The 20,220-nt window shown below is 43.3% G+C and overlaps 1 long non-coding RNA gene across 1 annotated transcript; it reads left to right on the top strand.

Annotated features, from left to right (window-relative positions):
* The first annotated feature begins 16,797 nt into the window (after positions 1-16,797).
* On the top strand, positions 16,798-19,025 carry LOC116356175 (uncharacterized). The gene is made up of 3 exons (XR_004204642.1): positions 16,798-17,434; positions 18,416-18,505; positions 18,860-19,025. It is a non-coding gene; the product is annotated as an uncharacterized LOC116356175 (long non-coding RNA).
* Positions 19,026-20,220: the final 1,195 nt, after the last annotated feature.

Genomic DNA, 20,220 nt, shown 5'->3' with positions numbered 1-20,220 from the left:
TCTCTCTTTCTCTCTCTCTAACACTCTCACTTCAATACACTGTCTCTCTCTCACACACACAATCCCCCTCTCTATCTATCTCTCTCTCTCTCTCTCGTTCTCCCTCTGTCTCTCTTCCCCACAGATAGTATGTGGAGCTCTAAGACATGCGGCTGTTCCACGGCTCCTTCCTGCAGGAGAGCAGACTGTAGTCCTGTCTGTCTGATCAGATACTGCATACAGTACTCCTCAAAGGGATGCTCTGCTATCTGATCCACCATCACAAACATGTACATCTGAGCTGTGTGTTTTCCCCACAACAGGGAATCATACAGTATAAAGAACAGAAACAAAACAAAACAACAGTCTTTCATAGAAGAGGATTTGACCCATTTCACTCCTTAAACAGCACTAGCTATATAACTCTCTCGGATATCTCTGGCAGTGTTACAGTATAAGCAAAAATCCTATTCAGGATTGTTCCTAGAAAGCAATAACCATCTGATGTGAATATCCTGGTGGGTCCTATCAGCCCTAAAACGATGAGAGAATCATTCATCATGTGTGTGATTTTCTCTTTTGTTCCTCGGCCCCCCGAAAGGCTTTTTAATTATGAAAGTCATAATTTACCAATGACAGCTGTTATCTGCTATCTGTCTCCTGATAATCACCCTCTCACCCCTCCCATTACTAAAGACTAGTCTTCATGTTTTTTCTCTTTGGACAAATCTGATGATAGACAAAGAAGGGTGTTTGTATTCATATACCCTCACTATTGTATACACACACACACACACACACACACACACACACACACACACACACACACACACACACACACACACACACACACATCACATACACACGCAACCACATACACACATCACACACGCAACCATACACACACATCACATACACACACATCACATACACACACACACATCCAACACACGCACACACACACACACACACACACACACACACACACACACACACACACACACACACACACACACACACACACACACATCACACACACACGCAACCACATACACACATCACACACGCAACCATACACACACATCACATACACACACATCACATACATACACACACACACATCCAACACACGCGCACACACACACACACACACACACACACACACACACACACACACACACACACACACACACACACACACACATTCAAAACCTTAAACACACAACCCACCTCACCCCCATGATTTTTATTCCACTCCTGGAGAGACCCAGTAATCCCACATCCTTATACTGTAGCAGCCTGATAATCTAAGGTTCAGAACTCACAACACAGTGCCTTTCAAACTGAAATATACCACACTTGATCTGACAGTATTATAAACAAAAACAACCTCATCTGTGCTTACATAAAGACTGTAGACCTTTGCTGAAGAGGCACAGGGAGGTATTGAGGACATAAATAATGAATCAGCTGGTATTGACTGATGAATTCATGCAGGCTTTGTTGTTATTCATACTCATCAGTTCCATGGAGCTCAGATTACCTTTAATTCACAGTGTGATCTCGGGTTGTCTACGTCAGAGTTGGTGGCTAGTTATGGAGAACCGAACCGATTCTCTATTCAAGATACTGAGGTATGGGAGCTAGTCAAGCTACTGAACATGTCAATGTTTACATGTACATGCACACTATAATGTACATGCTTTGCCAGAAGAACAATTTCCCTAATTATCCTGTTTACATGGACACATCTGAAATCAGGCTACCTGAAGGGACTTTGATAAATTGCTGAAAATCGCCAATCAAAAGAAACATTCTACCACAGCGACCATGTTATTTTTAGGAAGCCTATTTGATTCTGAGTTCAGACATATGAAGTTTGCATGTGAAAGCTATTTCTAAGAGCAATAGTTTCCGTTTTTCCAAACGCTGCTGGTGCTGGCACATGTGCAGATCACATCCACCGCTGAAACTCTGATGAAGCTGTTTACATGTCCTACTCATTCGAGAGCTCGTTCAGAAGAACAGGTGTTTTAATCAACATATGCTTACTTAGATTTTGACCTTACGTCGATTAAGATAAGCAGAGTAAGGTGTCTGCATGACTAATGCCAGACAGGTTAGCGTTTTTCCTCATGAATCTTGTTCTGGAGGCAGCTCTACAGAGTGGTCACCCCCTGGCACAGACACGTCATCAAATCTGACCTAAACCTTAACCCTAACCTTAACCTCACTGCGAATCTGAATGCCTAACCCTAACCTTAAATTAAGACCAAAAATCTAAACAAATGTTCATGAATTTTGACTTTGCAGCTGGCTCATCTAGCAGAAATCACTCAGCTCAAGGACAAGACTCATCCCAAAAAACATCAACTTGCTAATGGCAACTGTCATAATCAGTTTATTATCTAATTATTAGAGTGGATGTAAATCTACTGAACGATAGTCCAATCAGAAAGAGCCATAGTCTATAAGTATGATCTGAACCAGGTCAGATGAGAAACAGTAAATAAACACATGAAGAGGACTGAAGGGTTTAGAGAAACAACCCTACAGAACAACAAACTAAACAAGATGCTGAGCATTCAAGGGGTTTATTAAGTACCATCCTGGATAATGGGTAGAAACTCACACATTGCAACATTAACTGAATGGGAGCTAGCAGCATTTTTCTTGTATTTATCTATGAGAATCTATACCAGAGAGAATAAACTAGAATCATCCTGGAGGCTGCAGCAAGCTCTGGAGAGTTCACATCAGTCCAGGAGAAGAGGAAGAAGAAGGGGGTAGATAGAGAGGTAGAGAACCAGTCTAACCCTCTACTGGTCTGATTCCCTGTTGGACCCCCTGGCAGACCCCAGAACACCACAGACATTCCTAGGGTTGTGAAGGTTCTGTCTGGGTCGGGGACGAGGGCTCAGTGCTCACACAGGTGTGTCCACAGGGGTGGAAGTGGGCCTTGGGAGAGGGGGAAGATGCTTTTCCAGCCATGAAAGGAAAAACAAACAGACTTCTGGAGGGAGAAATAGAAGCTGCTTTGGCTCGCCTCTTAATCTATTCACCCAGAGGATATTTGGGTTGGTTCACTGAATTGCCAGGATCTCTCATTCACTCTCAATAAGAGGAAAGTGGCACAGCGCCACCCAATGGTACTGTGGAGTAAGACCACGATACAAAATGTACTCATTCAAATACACCCTGACCTACAGTGATATCACTACTGTACACTATTTGAGTCATTGAGTGATACATCAGAAACAAAAACAGAAAATATAGATTTGCCACAAGAATCGAGTAGGAAGAAGAGGGGAAGACAGGAGAGAAGAGGAGAAGAGAGGGGAGGAGAGAAAAGTAGAGGACAGGAGAGGAGAAGAGAGGAGAGGAGTAAGAGTCTGTTTTCACCTTGTGATTTCCCAGAGGATCCTACTCTCCATTTGAGTATCCCTGATCCCCCTGCTCATCCCCTAATGATCCTCTGCATAAATCAGCCTTAATTATACGTGAACAGGGATAGGCAGGTGCTCAGCAGGAAGAGCAGGAAGCAAACTCACCAGCCAAAGCCAGACCTCTCAATCCTATGTCTGATATATTTCATTATTTCATGTCTTGTTATACCCATTGCTATAGCTAGTGTTTACAGCTCTGAGAATGTATCCTGTCTGTTAGAACTTGGTGTCTCATGGTTGATGGAGGCTAGTGTGGTAGTCAAAGAGGTACTTTGTAATCTCAACCCACACACACACACACACACACACACACACACACACACACACACACACACACACACACACACACACACACACACACACACACACACACACACACACACACACACACACACTCCCCCTTACTCTACTTCCCCTTACTCTTGACCCCCCCCCTCACCCCTTTAATACCCCACTTTCCCTGCTTCCGCCTCAGCACTTTCACCCTGACACCCCTTACCACCCCCACATCCCTCACACACATTACTATTTAACATGACCCCTCCTCTTCATCCACTTGTCCCACACAGGACATTTTCCAACACATTTCACCAATCGTAATATTGGTTACAAAGAGCTTCAAAAGCCAGGCCATTAGCATTGCTAATTACATTTCAGTAATAATGACAGAGCATTAAAAGACAAGAGGGGAAGGAGGAACAAGTGGAAATGATTAGTAAAACACCCACTTCCCCCTTACATGCACTCTTACGCCTTTCAGCACCAGATGTGCCTTGAGAGCACCATGGTAGTGACAAAGATGTCCAAATATCATCTTTGTGTTCACTAAAGCTAGACTGCTGATAGCAGGTCATTTACCAGACATCCCACACCTGTGTTTGGGTAATTTCCACATTCAAAGGTTCACATGAAAAGGGAAATTGAGAATTTCCCAACCGATTTTGCTTCACATTTAATACCCATACATGGCCCAAAGGCTGCAATTTACAATAAACCAGTCTTTCCCATGGCTATGGTTTGCTTTAACAAACCAATTTAGCTTTGGAAAATACCCCAGGTAGGGTGTATGATATTCATTCAATCATTGAGGGATTTACAGTAATCCTTAATCCTTGAATAAACAATGCAGATTAAAACCGTTATGTCCAAAAATAGAGAGGTAATAAAACTGCCATGACAAAAGTCAAACAGCCACAGCAGTCAGTGATGACATCTGGGCAAGATTTAAAATCAAATGTATGTGTGTGTGTGTGTGTGTGTGTGTGTGTGTGTGTGTGTGTGTGTGTGTGTGTGTGTGTGTGTGTGTGTGTGTGTGTGTGTGTGTGTGTGTGTGTGTGTGTGTGTGTGTGTGTGTGCGCGTCCTTGTGTGTGTGTGCGCGTCCATGTGTGTGAGTGTGTGTGCGCGTCCATGTGTGTGTGTGGGTGTGTGTGGTAGTGCAGGAGTGGGTCAGACAGTCTAAGCTCTTTATCCAGTTTCAGCTGGCAGGCACACTCTGGCTTTACAGGGAAGAGAAAAGGAAAAGGATTGGCTCATCAAATCATAGCGCTCAATCCAGTAACTCTGAATCCAGCTACATATCCATCAAATACACCAACTACACTTTATATTAACTGAACATGACCCAAAATATATGTCCCCAAAATATACTACTATTGTGGACAACTTGTGGACATCTCAACTGTAGAGTACCATCTACATTACTGGGTGAGGATAAACCAAAAATGCTTAAATTACACAATTGTAGCCAACCATGTCAACCATCTGTAGGTCAACAACGCAGACCCGGGAGAGGGTGTCTGTTTCTAGTGTTTTCTCAGAATGTTTCCAGATCCCCAGCTCTCATCAGAAGACTAGCTGTAGCATTCTTGTGCTTAGTAATTTTGCAGGATTTGTTGTGTCAGGTGGCGGGGCTTAGAATTATTTTAGAACCTTAAGGTGTTTTTGGCTGTCTCCATAAGAGAACCCCTTTTTGGTTCCAGCTAGAACCCTTTAGGGGTCCATGTAGAACCCTTTCCACTGAGGGTTTACATGGATCCCAAAAGGGTTCTACGTACCTGGAACCAAAAAGGGTTCTCCTATGGGGACAGCCGTAGAACACTTTTGGAACCTTTTTTACTAAGAGTATAGACATTCAACCCCATTCAACACTACACAACACTACACAACACTACACAACACAACAAAGGAGACAAAACACAACACAGGAGACATAACACTACACAACACAACACAGGAGACACACCAGAATAGTACACAACACTACACTAAAATACACAACACTACACAGGAAACACAACACCACACAACACAACACTGTTTATTGTACAACACGCTACTGACTCAAGCTGCTGATTTCCTCTTTTTTAATGACCTACTTGATTGCTTAGTCGCATGCCTAGAAATGAGATGGCTCAAATTAACATATTGTGATGATTCATAAGAGAAGTATCTCTAATCTAACACTGCATGTGATTTCAGGAGGGCACACACGGACATCATGTCTCAAAAAGACACTGCCATAGAGCTGCCTGGGGGTTAGCTAGGGAGCAGGACACTGCCATAGAGCTGCCTGGGGGTTAGCTAGGGAGCAGGACACTGCCATAGAGCTGCCTGGGGGTTAGCTAGGGAGCAGGACCGTGCCATAGAGCTGCCTGGGGGTTAGCTAGGGAGCAGGACACTGCCACAGAGCTGACTGGGGGTTAGCTAGAGAGCAGGACACTGCCATAGAGGTGCCTGGGTGTTAGCTAGGGAGCAGGACACTGCCATAGAGCTGCCTGGGGGTTAGCTAGGGAGCAGGACACTGCCATAGAGCTGCCTGGGGGTTAGCTAGGGAGCAGGACACTGCCATAGAGCTGCCTGGGGGTTAGCTATGGAGCAGGACACTGCCATAGAGCTGCCTGGGGGTTAGCTAGAGAGCAGGACACTGCCATAGAGGTGCCTGGGGGTTAGCTAGAGAGCAGGACACTGCCATAGAGGTGCCTGGGGGTTAGCTAGAGAGCAGGACACTGCCATAGAGGTGCCTGGGGGTTAGCTAGGGAGCAGGACACTGCCATAGAGCTGCCTGGGGGTTAGCTAGGGAGCAGGACACTGCCATAGAGCTGCCTGGGGGTTAGCTAGGGAGCAGGACACTGCCATAGAGCTGCCTGGGGGTTAGCTAGAGAGCAGGACACTGCCATAGAGCTGCCTGGGGGTTAGCTAGGGAGCAGGACACTGCCATAGAGCTGCCTGGGGGTTAGCTAGGGAGCAGGACACTGCCATAGAGCTGCCTGGGGGTTAGCTAGAGAGCAGGACACTGCCATAGAGCTGCCTGGGGGTTAGCTAGGGAGCAGGACACTGCCATAGAGCTGCCTGGGGGTTAGCTAGAGAGCAGGACACTGCCATAGAGCTGCCTGGGGGTTAGCTAGGGAGCAGGACACTGCCATAGAGCTGCCTGGGGGTTAGCTAGAGAGCAGGACACTGCCATAGAGGTGCCTGGGGGTTAGCTAGAGAGCAGGACACTGCCATAGAGGTGCCTGGGGGTTAGCTAGGGAGCAGGACACTGCCATAGAGGTGCCTGGGGGTTAGCTAGAGAGCAGGACACTGCCATAGAGCTGCCTGGGGGTTAGCTAGAGAGCAGGACACTGCCATAGAGCTGCCTGGGGGTTAGCTAGGGAGCAGGACACTGCCATAGAGGTGCCTGGGGGTTAGCTAGGGAGCAGGACACTGCCATAGAGGTGCCTGGGGGTTAGCTAGAGAGCAGTACACTGCCATAGAGCTGCCTGGGGGTTAGCTAGGGAGCAGGATCAACACATCTGGCAACATCATTCTGTTTACCTGACCTTTAAGGGCCCGTGCATGACCCCACAACTTTTATCCTCTACCTCTGCATGTCAGACTGGGTGCCACAGTCCAATTAAATCACATGACCCTCACCATTCAATCACATTGTGCTTGGTGACAGAGGCAGGAAAGACAGAGGGATCTGTGTGTGAGAGATAACAAGAAGAGAGAGATGGAGAAAAGGGTTTCGATCTAGTAATGTCACTTTGGGGTCATGGACACTGATGTCAAGATCTATCTGTGAAGACTGTTGTTATGTGTGTCCATCAGAAACAGTATCATGTTCTTCAATCTGTCAGGAAGCATCTCTGGTTCAATTGAAATGCATTGAAACCATACTGACGTGTGATCAGTGATATTCCAGGACTGTCACTCACCGTCACAAATACCATAGCAACTTGCCTTATCGGAGAGTCAATACATTTTTATAAAAAAAGAGTGGAATCTAATTTGAAAGAGTAAATCTAATCAAGGGAGGAATGAGGTGAAAAATCGCAGCACGATACTGCAAATGACAAGAGGAAAATATATCATTCCTGCCCAGAAAAAAGATCCATGCATGCTTTTAGTGAATTCTATCTTTCCTGCTTATTCGATTTCATTACATGGTTTCTCTGCCACAGATTATTGTTGAAACATACTTGACCTTCTTTAAGGCATTGGCATTAGGGGTGGACTCAGTTTGATTGACAGCTGTATAACAGCACCTCTACTAAGACCTGTAGGAGGCCACGCCCCCTGTATTGTTTGGGGCAGAATCCCTGGTGGCCTAATCCTGTGGTGTGCCACTCAAACTCTATCTGATTGGCAGCTGAATAGAGATTACCATCTGATTGGTAATGTGAGGTGACAGTGAGGGGCCGGTAAAGTCATATACACACACACTCCTCTCAACATGTGAACGGTAAACAAACAAAATTGATAAACCCCCCCCCCCCCCCCTCTCTCTCTCTCTTTCTTTCACAAACACACACACACACACGTACACCAACTTCATCAAACATATTAGTCTGGTGCAAAAACTGAACCAGCCACAGCCAGGCCTGCGGGGCAAAGAAGCCCATGCTGGCAGTCATGTGACTACTGGCATGGCAATGGGTCATAAAAACAATCTGGGGTGCCGTGTGGCCGGTGTAGCTGCAGGACTGGGAAAAGAACGAGACACACCATCTCATTTATGTGGCTATAGACGTTTAGAGCTTAATGACTGTTTCCTAATGAGCAATAGGCCTCAAAGCCTCCCTCTCTGTTATACAGATTTAAGCTAAACAGGCTACGGCAACTGAAAAACTCCCAGTGGTGTGATGAAAAGAAATGCTGCTGCTATTTTTAGTTGCCTGTGTGTGTCTGAACAGCAGTGACCAGAGCCAGAGACGATGAATGGAGGTGTCAGATTCACAGAGGAGGGTGGACCGGCTCAAGGTGACCGTCTGCATTGGACTGGGATGTTACCATGGCACCGTGCCAACCTGTGGAATTATACCCTGATGAAGACAGCTTGTCTGTTGAAACGTTGGACATTAGGTTATTACATTTTTGCATCTGAGCTCCTAGAGTGTGCGTCTCTCCTTTCATGTTTCAAGTGTTCTACTCTGCTAGCCATCACCTCACCTAAATAGGTGTGTGTTTCTTTCGCCTCTGGATTAATCTGTGGAATGATGCCATTCCCAGCCCAGGTGATTAAACATCACTTAGGAAGGATGTTATCTATCTCTTACTCGCTCTCTTTCTAATATTTTCTGACTCTCTCTCCCCCTCTTTCAACCAGTCTCTTTCTCTGTGCCTCTCTCGCTTTCACTGTTTTGCTTTCTCCTCTGTGGCACTTTCTCTCTTTTTCAGTATCAGGATCTTATCCAGATGTGCTCACCTCAACTACCCTCTTCCTTTTCCTCCCTCTCCTCCCTCTTCTCCACCTCTTCATCATCCATGAGTGCAACTGCAAAAGGAGCTTGTAAAAAGGAAACCACATTCTAGCATTTTCTTAGATGCACGCTGGCTTAGCTCTGAACCCATTCCATATGACGACATGAGCCATGCGCATTGGGCAAAGCCTAACAAACCCAAACAACACTAGTTCAAGTGTATTTCAAGGATCCAAACAAATAAAGAAACTCATGCACTATGAAAAATCTGGGAAACCAGGCCTGGTATTCATAGCTGCCTTTGATAAAGTACGACTGTAATTGATATATAAATGCCTGGATTATCACTTATACAATGGGTTAAAGTTATGTATACTAACCCCAGGTGTAACATAGTAAATATTAGCTACTTCTCAGAAAGTATTAAATTGTCAAGTGGAGTAAAACAAGGCTGTGTACTACCGGCATAACTATTTATTATGGCCAGTATTATGGCTAGTAATCCAGGGTACGCTGACAATTAATGTCTTCATTTAAATCCGCAATTTGGATCTCTGCACAGCCTCATAAAGGATGTAGGTCATTTTTCTAACCTTTCTGGATTAAAACCGAATTTTGATAAAAGCACCATTTTATGTATTGATCTCTAAAAAATACAACTTTTACATTACTGTGTAGTTTACCAATAAAATGGTCTGACAGTGAAGTGGACATACTTGGTATTCATATCCCGAAAGAATAAAATGATCTCACTACAATACATTTTAACAGAAAGTTTGCCAAATTAGATAAGAATTGTGACTTGCTTCAGGAAACTAGACGTTTGTCACGTGTCACTACTTCATAGGAGCGCCATTTGAACGTAAACCTTTTTTTAAATCAAAATGTAATTTTTGCCAGAAATCCTTCTGGAACATGTGAACTTTCATGTACCTTAATGCCAAACTTGTAAGCCATCTGTAAATACTAATAAAATGGTTAAATTAAGAGTTGGTATAGCCATGGAAAAAGCGTGCAACCTTCACTCTAGCCATGATTGGCTGAGATAATGAATGGGCTGGACATGCCGAGAGATGAGTTTGGATTGGTGTGAGCTGGTCAGTATGTGTAGGTAATCCATTCTAACAAGGCTTTTTTGAAAGAAATTACGTAGGGTAAAACTAACCTGTCCCACGACGGTCTAAACCCAGCTCACGTTCCCTATTAGTGGATGAACAATCCAACGCTTGGTGAATTCTGCTTCACAATGATAGGAAGCATAAGTGTTGCTCTCCACTTTCTGGAGGACTGAGTTCTGAAATCAGTGGAATTAGAGTATGATAGCTAAGGAGAGGGAGAAAATTCTGACATTTGATTGCAAATATGCAGATGGAGTCGAAAAGAGGACACACAGAAGGCTGTTGGATAAAACACCTGTCTCCGGATTACATCTTCAAACTAAGGGCAACCATGACAGAAAGGGAGAAGCGTCCATCCATGTATATGGGTAATACAGTCTAGCTAGCTACATTTTCAGATATTACATGTTTCTAATTTGGTAGCAAGCTAACATTGAACCTGGTTGGTTATCTAACTCAGATTCATGCCAGGTTACTAGTAACATTATGAGTTGGGATTATGGTTAATTGTTTAGCTAGCTAGCTACATGTCTAAACAAAAGACTCCACTATGCAAGTAACTATTTCAATAGAATGTTTATGATGTCACTACGACAACTGTCGATAGACGTAGCTGGTAAATTCGCTCTGGCTATCTACTCTGATTTCAGAGCACTCTCGTCTGAGTGTGAAAGAGTGCAGAATAACTGACGAATTTACGAACGCTCAACACCCGTTGAATATAGCCGGTGTTAGTAAACGTTGGCAAAAAAGCATAATTGAATTGTTGCCAGCAGCACAGTTGCAGTCACCAACTAGCTCTGCTAGGGTAAGTTAAATGGTCAGAGTGAGCTGTTCTCTCATTTTTGTCTGGAAGTAGCTAGCAAGCTAGCCACCGTTAGCCAGTTAGCTTGGGTGCTTGACTGGTGTTGTCAGGTCAGATCGCTCGGGTCAACCCTACTCCTCGGTCAGAGCATCTGGTGTGCGCTCTGAACACTCCAAGACCGAAACGCTCTGAGTTTACGAACGCCCAGAGCACTCTCTGGCACTCCAGATAAAATTTACGATAAACACCCGTAGTATAAACCAGCCTTTAGTCTTGAAGTCTTTGGTTATTTAGTACATAGCCTCACATGTGAATCCTTAAAGAGATGGGTGGGGCTAAAGCTTAAGAGGGTGTGTACGTTGCTGAATGGGTGTAGACAAGATGAGCTCTCCAGTAGGTACCAAAACATTCAAGGGACATTTTCTCAAAAGTGAGGGTTATCACCTTTCAAAGCAGAATTACTCTCCCATTGTTCCTCAACTGTAGTGTATGATATACCATTTTCTAGCTCTGAGTCTCTACTTTTATCCAATGTAAAAAACACAATTTCACATTTTTCTGCATAAGCCCAAATCGAGCCTGTCGGTCACATTTTGCTACCATGAAAAGGACAACACCTGTCTACCTGATTAATTATTGAGTCATATCCCAGTTTCCCTATTTACTTATGATCCTGCCTACACCTAACGACTTGTTTTTTAAATGATATAAGCAAACAATATTTCCCTTTATTTGGAACGGCAAGCCAGGCAAAATTAAACAGGTCTATTTATATAATGAATATGAATTTGGAGGGCAGAAATTGTGAATTATTAAAGCATTGGACCTCACACGAAAGGCTTCAGTCATACAAAAACTATACTTAAATCCGAAGTGGTTCTCTAGCAGATTAGTAAGCATTTTACCCTTCATTCAGATTACAACTTCTCCCTTTCGGTTATTTGAAAATGAAATAATCTCCAAAATATCACTATTTTTAAACAAGCAATAGAAAGCTGGTTGCAATTTCAGTTTAATCTACCAGAAAAGACAGAACAAATGTTAAAACCAATATTATGGTTAAACTCAAATATACTCATTGATTTAAAAAATATATATAATCTTGTAAATTATATCATAAATAGGACTGGTGGAGGTATGTCACACATGCAGTTAACAAAAATATATGGACATATCAGCTCTATCCAAAATGACCTCCAACTGATTGCTGAATTACCACACAAATGAGGGAGGCAAGTAGAAAGGGGTGAAGGTAAGGAACTTGTCTGTCGGACCTGTATTAAAGACCAAAATTGGCTAAAGAAAACTGTGATAAATAAAAAAGTATACCAGTTTCATTTAAGGACAAAAAAATGACAGCTGCACCATACAAAATGCAAAATAGTTGGGCGGAGATTTTCAATGTACCGATTCCATGGCACATGGTTTATGAACTGACAAACAACATGACGCCAGATTCAAAACTATCAAGTTTTTCAATTTAAATTATACAAAATTCTTGTAACCAATATAATGTAATATATACAGTATGGGGGATACAACCATCCCAGCTCTGCAGATTTTGCTGCAAAGAGACAGTATCATTAGATCACTTGTTTTGGTACTGCCCATATGTAGCTTGTTTTTGGTTGCAGGTTCAGGAATGGCTAACAAATTGCAAAATTGACTTGGAGCTAACTCTGCAAATAGCAGTTTATCTTTAATTTACAATCTGTAGAAACTATGAGAATAGAAAGTTCAGAAAACATCACAGCACAGTGGAAAACATATGACAGCTAGAAATCAACTGGACGGTCTTCAGAGATAGATGGGAGGGGCTGAGAGTAGCTGAAGGCTGGGACTGGATGGTCTTCAGAGATAGATGGGAGGGGCTGAGAGTAGCTGAAGGCTGGGACTGGATGGTCTTCAGAGATAGATGGGAGGGGCTGAGAGCAGCTGAAGGCTGGGACTGGATGGTCTCCAGAGATAGATGGGAGGGGCTGAGAGTAGCTGAAGGCTGGGACTGGATGGTCTTCAGAGATAGATGGGAGGGGCTGAGAGTAGCTGAAGGCTGGGACTGGATGGTCTTCTGAGATAGATGGGAGGGGCTGAGTGTAGCTGAAGGCTGGGACTGGATGGTCTTCAGCGATAGATGGGAGGGGCTGAGTGTAGCTGAAGGCTAGGACTGGATGGTCTTCAGAGATAGATGGGAGGGGCTGAGAGTAGCTGAAGGCTGGGACTGGATGGTCTTCAGAGATAGATGGGAGGGGCTGAGAGTAGCTGAAGTCTGGGACTGGATGGTCTTCAGAGATAGATGGGAGGGGCTGAGAGTAGCTGAAGGCTGGGACTGGATGGTCTTCAGAGATAGATGGGAGGGGCTGAGTTATGCTGAAGGCTGGGACTGGATGGTCTTCAGCGATAGATGGGAGGGGCTGAGTGTAGCTGAAGGCTAGGACTGGATGGTCTTCAGAGATAGATGGGAGGGGCTGAGAGGAGCTGAAGGCTGGGACTGGATGGTCTTCAGAGATAGATGGGAGGGGCTGAGAGTAGCTGAAGGCGGGGACTAAAAACAAACAAAAGATAACTAATGTAGAATATACTATCTAAAATATATAGACTGTATAAACTGTATAAAGCTTAAGTATTGTTTTCCATTAGTTTACTCCAATTAGGGTTAGGGTAAAATAATAAAGAAGGAAAATATATAAAAAATATATAGTATATATATTTAAAATAATATATATATTTACAAAATATATATATATGGGGGACTGAAATGATGCAGACAATTACATTGATAGAAGCCACAGTCTATCTGCAATATTAAGGCTGATCTAACCCCCCAAAAAATGTTAATAAATAAAAATCACGCACAAAACTATATCTTGCATAAACTTATCTTACAATGTTTATTTCTCAATAACATAACATCATATATTCATTTAATTGTACAGTAAAATGTCCTCGATCTGTACACAGAGTACTCTGTAATCCAATTTCTGTGAATACATTCACATGTATGCTGTACAGGAGTATATTCACAGCACTGAGATAGTGAAGCTCACGCCTCTCCAAAGAAGCTTAGCAAACCTGTCTCTACTATCTAAACAGACGGTAAGCACCATGCCATAGGTGTGTAACTTGTGCCTCCACCGCCCACGACGAGGAAAACAGATGACAAATGAAAATAAAAACGGAGGATTTCCCTGTTAATGAGAGACAATAAATGCCTGAATTCCACGGCATATGGGAGAGTTCAGGCTGGGAGGCGTTCAAAGCAGCCTCGCCGTTCTCCGCCATATGGTGTCACTAATTGCTGTTTCTCACTGCCACACCGTTTGCAGGAAGAGATACAAAAAAGAAAGGAGGAGCCAAAAAACAGCACCCCAAAACTGGGGCAGAACTTTGTGTTGGTATTGATGTTCTATCGCACTGTTTTATCAGCTACTAAATTGAGCCTGAAGGGAAATGTGTGCATGATGTGGAAGTGTAGAAAGAACATTGTTTTAATTCAAGAACAATGTCTTCTTTTGAAAGGGAGAGACAGAGAGTAATCAGATCTGGTGAGAGAGACAAAAACAGAAAAGTAAATTCTCTCTATGTAACTATAGGTAAATAGTATATTAGATCATGGTACATTTTCACCTAAAACACGTGAATGCACCTGATCTGAGAACTATTACAATCACTTTGACAAGGCTTTACGTTGATTTAAACCCTTTGGCTCTGAAACGAATAAAACATTGATGTCAATCAAAGATGGGACATGTACTCAAATATCTAATAAGTCAATATGGCAGTATATTTTCTATAGACCACATACACAGGTGTTCTAGGCTACTAACAAGCTATTTCTCCTCCAGATCTACTGACAGAGCCAAAGAAAACTTTTTCTATGCTCTTTGATCCATACAGAAAGTCTATGGTTCAAACGCACCTTCATCTCAACAAAAAAAAAGGGGATCAGAAACATGGCATCAGATGTCATGTCAAAGCTAGATACAGTACCACCTTTGTCAATTATAAATATCAAATGACAACATTTACTCATCAACTGTAGATGATCATCACAGAAGGAAGAACACTAAATGAAAGCATCTCAAATGGTACTGTATTAGAAATATACACTGAGTGTACAAAACATTAGGAACACCTTCCTAATTATTGAGTATTGAGTTGCACCCCAGAACCGTCTCAATTCAACGGGGCATGGGCTACAGGGTGTCGAAAGCATTCCACAGGGATGCGGGCCCATGTTGACTCCAATGCTTCCCACAGTTGTGTCAAGTTGGCTGGGTGTCTTTTGGGTGATTGACCAGTCTTGATACACACAGGAAACTGTTGAGAGTTAAAAAAAACAGCAGAGATGCAGTTCTTAACACACCCAAACCAGTGCGCCTGGCATCTACTACCATACCCTGTTCAAGGGCACTTAAATCTTTCATCTTGCCCATCCACCCTCTGAATGCCACACACACAATCCATGTCTCAACCTGTCTGAAGACTTAAAAATCCTTCTTTAACCTGTCTCCTCCCCTTCATCTACACTGATTGAAGTGGATTTAACAAGTGACATCAATAAGGGATCATTAAGAACACATGCTCTTTCCATGATGTAGACTGATCAGGTGACATCAATAAGGGATCATTAAGAACACATGCTCTTTCCATGATGTAGACTGATCAGGTGACATCAATAAGGGATCATTAAGAACACATGCTCTTTCCATGATGTAGACTGATCAGGTGACATCAATAAGGGATCATTAAGAACACATGCTCTTTCCATGATGTAGACTGATCAGGTAAATCCAGCTTTCACCTGGATTCACCTGATCAGTTTATTTTTATTTTTTCTTTATTTAACTAGGCAAGTCAGTCAAGAACAAATTCTTATTTTCAATGACAGCCTAGGAACAGTGGGTTAACTGCCTTGTTCAGGGGCAGAATGACAGATTTGTACCTTGTCAGCTCGATTTGAACTTGCAACCGGTTACTAGTCCAACGCTCTAACCCCTAGACTACCCTGTCGCCTAGTCGCCTGTCATGGAAAGATCTGTTCTTAATGTTTTGTACACTTCGTGTAATTAATCAATCTGTGCATATTATTAGGTGAACCATTCAATCATACACACCTGATAGTTGCAGCAAGCTACCTGTACCTGAATACTACCTAAACGTACACAAATTGTTTTATTGTTTCTTTGGGTCTCTGTGGTTAAAAAGCAAGGAAGCTGAGATGGTATCTCTACACAACAATGACAAAATATAGCAACACGGCCTCTCTTTTCTGTAATGACCTGCATGGCAACTAACATCATCAAGAAACCATTATGTGCAGCTTGGTGAGAGCAGATAACGCTTTCACTTACTGGTGTCACAGAGACACACCACAAACCACTACAAATATCTAGGGCTATTTTCAAAAAATGTCAATTTTTTTAGTCAAATGACATTACAGTTCATGTGTTTCCCCTCATCTAAATATGTTGCAGCGTCTATCTGGCAGCAATGGGCTTCTTTGTGACTTTAAAGCGCTATCGGAGGGAGGTACATTACCCTGTTGTTTTATTACGCTAGATTAACTGGTGACACACAGAGACTTTTCAAGGAACATAAAGTAGATCAAGATTACTATTGACATTCCTACTACTGAGACAACATCAACAATTTCATAGTAATTCATGTGAATGATAACTACATTATAGGTTTTATTATAATTGTATTACTTGCAACTGTCTGAGTTTTTCATAATGATACTGTGAAATACTTCGTTCTATTTTGTTGTTGATGAGCCGTGAAAGTGAATTTCCTCATATGAAACACAATCATTCTGAATCAGAGTCTGAAATCACAGTAAACTACCATGCACTCCAGCTCAACAGTGATGATGCTGACTAGCAGTGTGGTGAGGGAGGGATGCTCTCCTCTCAGCTGCTCTGCCACCTATGAAGCCATATAGGGCACAGCCATTTTGGGTCTCATTCTCAGCTCCAGTGTCACATGACTCCCCCAGAGTCCTGATATGGCCATCAATCTGGTCCTGAACCTGGGAGCGTTAGACCGGCGCCACCGAACAATCTGCAGCAGTACAGGTTTCTAAGGCGAACCACAGCTCAGAGCCACGAACAGTGAGTAATGATAATGATGCTGATAACAGCCGTGGTTACACATCAATGGCAGGTATAGGAAGGTAGTGAGTGTGTTACGTCATTGTGGTGATACAGAGATGGTACAGAGCAAATATTGAAAATACTGAATACAATTATAATACTATGGGTTAGCTATAAATCTGTCAGCACGACCATAATCGGACAGAGTAAGCAGTCCTGCTGGTACAGAAGAGATGAGAGGGAAGAATAGTGTTCACCCTGTCAGCTCTTCAGAGGATCAGCTTTACCACGGTCTGCCCCTCCACACACAAGGTAAGCTATAGAACAGCTGTCCTGCAGTTAGACATGATGTATAATCTGGCACACAGACAACACTGCTACTGTACTTTACCTTCATACTGTGGTACATCACTGGACCACATGACCACATCACACAGACTAAAAGTCCAGCAAAGTTGACCTTCAATGCAAAAGCACTGAGAGGAAAATTGCGCTAAACACAATATTATTGACCACAACAACCTCAAAATACTTGAACAAGGCATGTATCAAACGACATTGGATTTTGCAGACAGTTATCTCAAATGTTTTACAGTACAAGTTAGTGCATTTCAAGAATTTAAAGCCAAACAAATAGAATTCTGCTCCAGCACTGGAAAATAATTTTGGTTCAGATTCACACAAGAATGTAATATTTTAGAGGACAGCATTGTAGTAACAAAGCATACCTTTAATTCAAAGGCATTTTTGCTGTGTCATGCCTCAACCTCCGTACTAGGTCACCTTTCAAACCACTGCAGACTGAGCAAGAGAATGAATGAGTATGCAGAAAGCACTTACCTTGCAGTCTCTGCATTACATTGGCAATATCCCTGGCTGATCGTCCATAGTGCAGGGGTGATGATGCCATACCTCTGCCCTGGGGTCAGTCAAGTTGTGCTCCAACCCGTCTCTCAATCCCAACAGAAGTTGAACCTCTGTTCTGGATTCAGTTCTTAGTTTTTCAGTAGCTTGAGTCTACAGTCCAAACTCACAGTGGTCTATGGAGACTGAGCTGCGTCCATAATTCTGTATCCTCCTGAACAAGTCATCCCTGTTGCAGCAGTACTGAGGCTGCAATCTCTCACTCTCTCAAGCTCCTCCCCTGTCTGTCTGTGTATGTGTGTATGTGTCTCTCTCTCTCTCTGCCCCCTCCCTCCCTCTCTTCTCATACTGTTTTCTCTCTCTCTCTCTCTCCCTCTCTCTGTCTCTCTCTCTCTCTCTCTCTCTCTCTCTCTCCCTCTCTCTCCTCAGTCTCTCTCCTTGCTGATCTGCGTGCACTGCCACCTGGTGTCCAATCAAAGTGAAGCTCTCACGGTGCTCCTCGAGGTGCTTGGGACAATGGTGAGCCATGTCTCTTGACCTGAGAGAGAGAGAGAGAGAGGAGAGAGAGAGAGAGAGAGAGAGAGAGAGAGAGAGAGAGAGAGCGACAGACAGAGAGAGAGAGAGACCACATCTGTTCGTACAGAAAAACAGATATGCATCCAAATAATCCCAAAAATCATAAAGGTTGTAAATCAGTCATTAATCAACACACACACATATGCCTTCGGTACATCTCTGCACATGACTGGTTGTGTTTTCTCTCCAGCAGATAGATTGATCAATCAATACTGTTCTAAATGCAGGAGGGAGAGAAGTGAGATGATGTGCCACTGCCTCCTCTTCTGCACTTATCAAAATGTTTAATCCCATTAGGCCAGTCCTTTCATCATCTCAGGAATACTCTCAGGAGCTTGAAAGGAGGATGACAACAACATCACAGTGGCGGTGGGGACAGCATCAGAGGCAGAGGATGGTGGTCTGGTCAGAATGTGGAGAAGATAGATGCAATGGCCATCATTATCAACCAGAGGAGCAGAAAACACTGGTGGGTAGATGAGAGACAATATGATTGAGTCATCCTCGCTTCACACCTGTTTTTTCCCCAGTCATATTGAATCATATGCTGAGTGCCCAATGTTCGTTCACACACACATATTGGGACGTCACAATTACTTATTTGTTCTTATTACAAAAGTGGACTTAAAAGCCTGTAGGTGAATATTGCCATCTAATAGCTGGAGATTGGTTTACAGCAGAGAAAGTGCAAACAGTGCAGTCAGAAGGGGGTTAGAAACTCCTCTGAGTGTAACCCGAGAATAGTGGCCTATTTTGGTCCCATCCAGTGCTTTTTTCTTTCATTTTATAAACCTTGAGAAAAAAAATGATCACACTAATAATTCAGAAGGGACTTTTAGGATGAAGTCCAAATGTGTGTAGGCCTACAGAATGTTATTTGAGTTGGCATGCGAAAACAGCAGGCTTATCCTGGGTCTTCTATATACTGCAGCACCGTCGCACCGGGATGAAGTGCTGACTCCCACATTTACACGCTGTGCGGTTCTGGGTGACCTCTACCAAGCACAACCCCACAAGACTGAGCCGAGAGCGGAGGAAGAAGGAGGGAGTCTGCCGCAGGAGATGGGAAATAAATGGGCATAAAGATATAACAGAGATGGGTCGAAGGGAATCGTCTGTGTTGAGGGGAAGTGTAGCGTCATCACCGAATGTTCAGATCCATCTGCATACTTATTTTGTCAGCGCACACCCAGATCGCTCACGCCCGTACAAAGCCTGCCTGAGTAATCTCCTTCACGCGCAGTCAGCACTACTGAAATCTTATTAGAAAGTTATCGTAGCCAACCTGCTCGTCTGAATCGACCCCATCCCTGTGAAAACCCGCAAACTTGACGGTTGCAAACGAAACATAATGATCAATTGCATTGAGAGACGTCATTGGGTCATTGGCTGTTTCCATCTCAATTCCAAATTACCCATAGTAAACGTTTTGCGAGTCGACATCGAGGCCCTACAAACTGGCCAGTTTCTAAGTAAAATCTCGATTGAATTACAAATTTAATTTAAAAGAGTGATGACAATCTTGAGTTGCCTGTAGAAATGTTCGAATACCCGGCAGAGCAAGTTCTTCTCACCCTCATCTTTGGTTTTGTTGAAGTTGCCCACCTGCTTCAAGATGTCCATGATAATCCCTGTGCCCAAGAAAGGGAAAGTAACTG

Source organism: Oncorhynchus kisutch, linkage group LG21, assembly GCF_002021735.2.
Source record: "Oncorhynchus kisutch isolate 150728-3 linkage group LG21, Okis_V2, whole genome shotgun sequence".
Taxonomy (NCBI): Eukaryota; Metazoa; Chordata; class Actinopteri; order Salmoniformes; family Salmonidae; genus Oncorhynchus; species Oncorhynchus kisutch.
The sequence above is the reverse complement of the archived record's forward strand: the minus strand, read 5'-3'. Positions and strand labels throughout refer to the sequence as shown.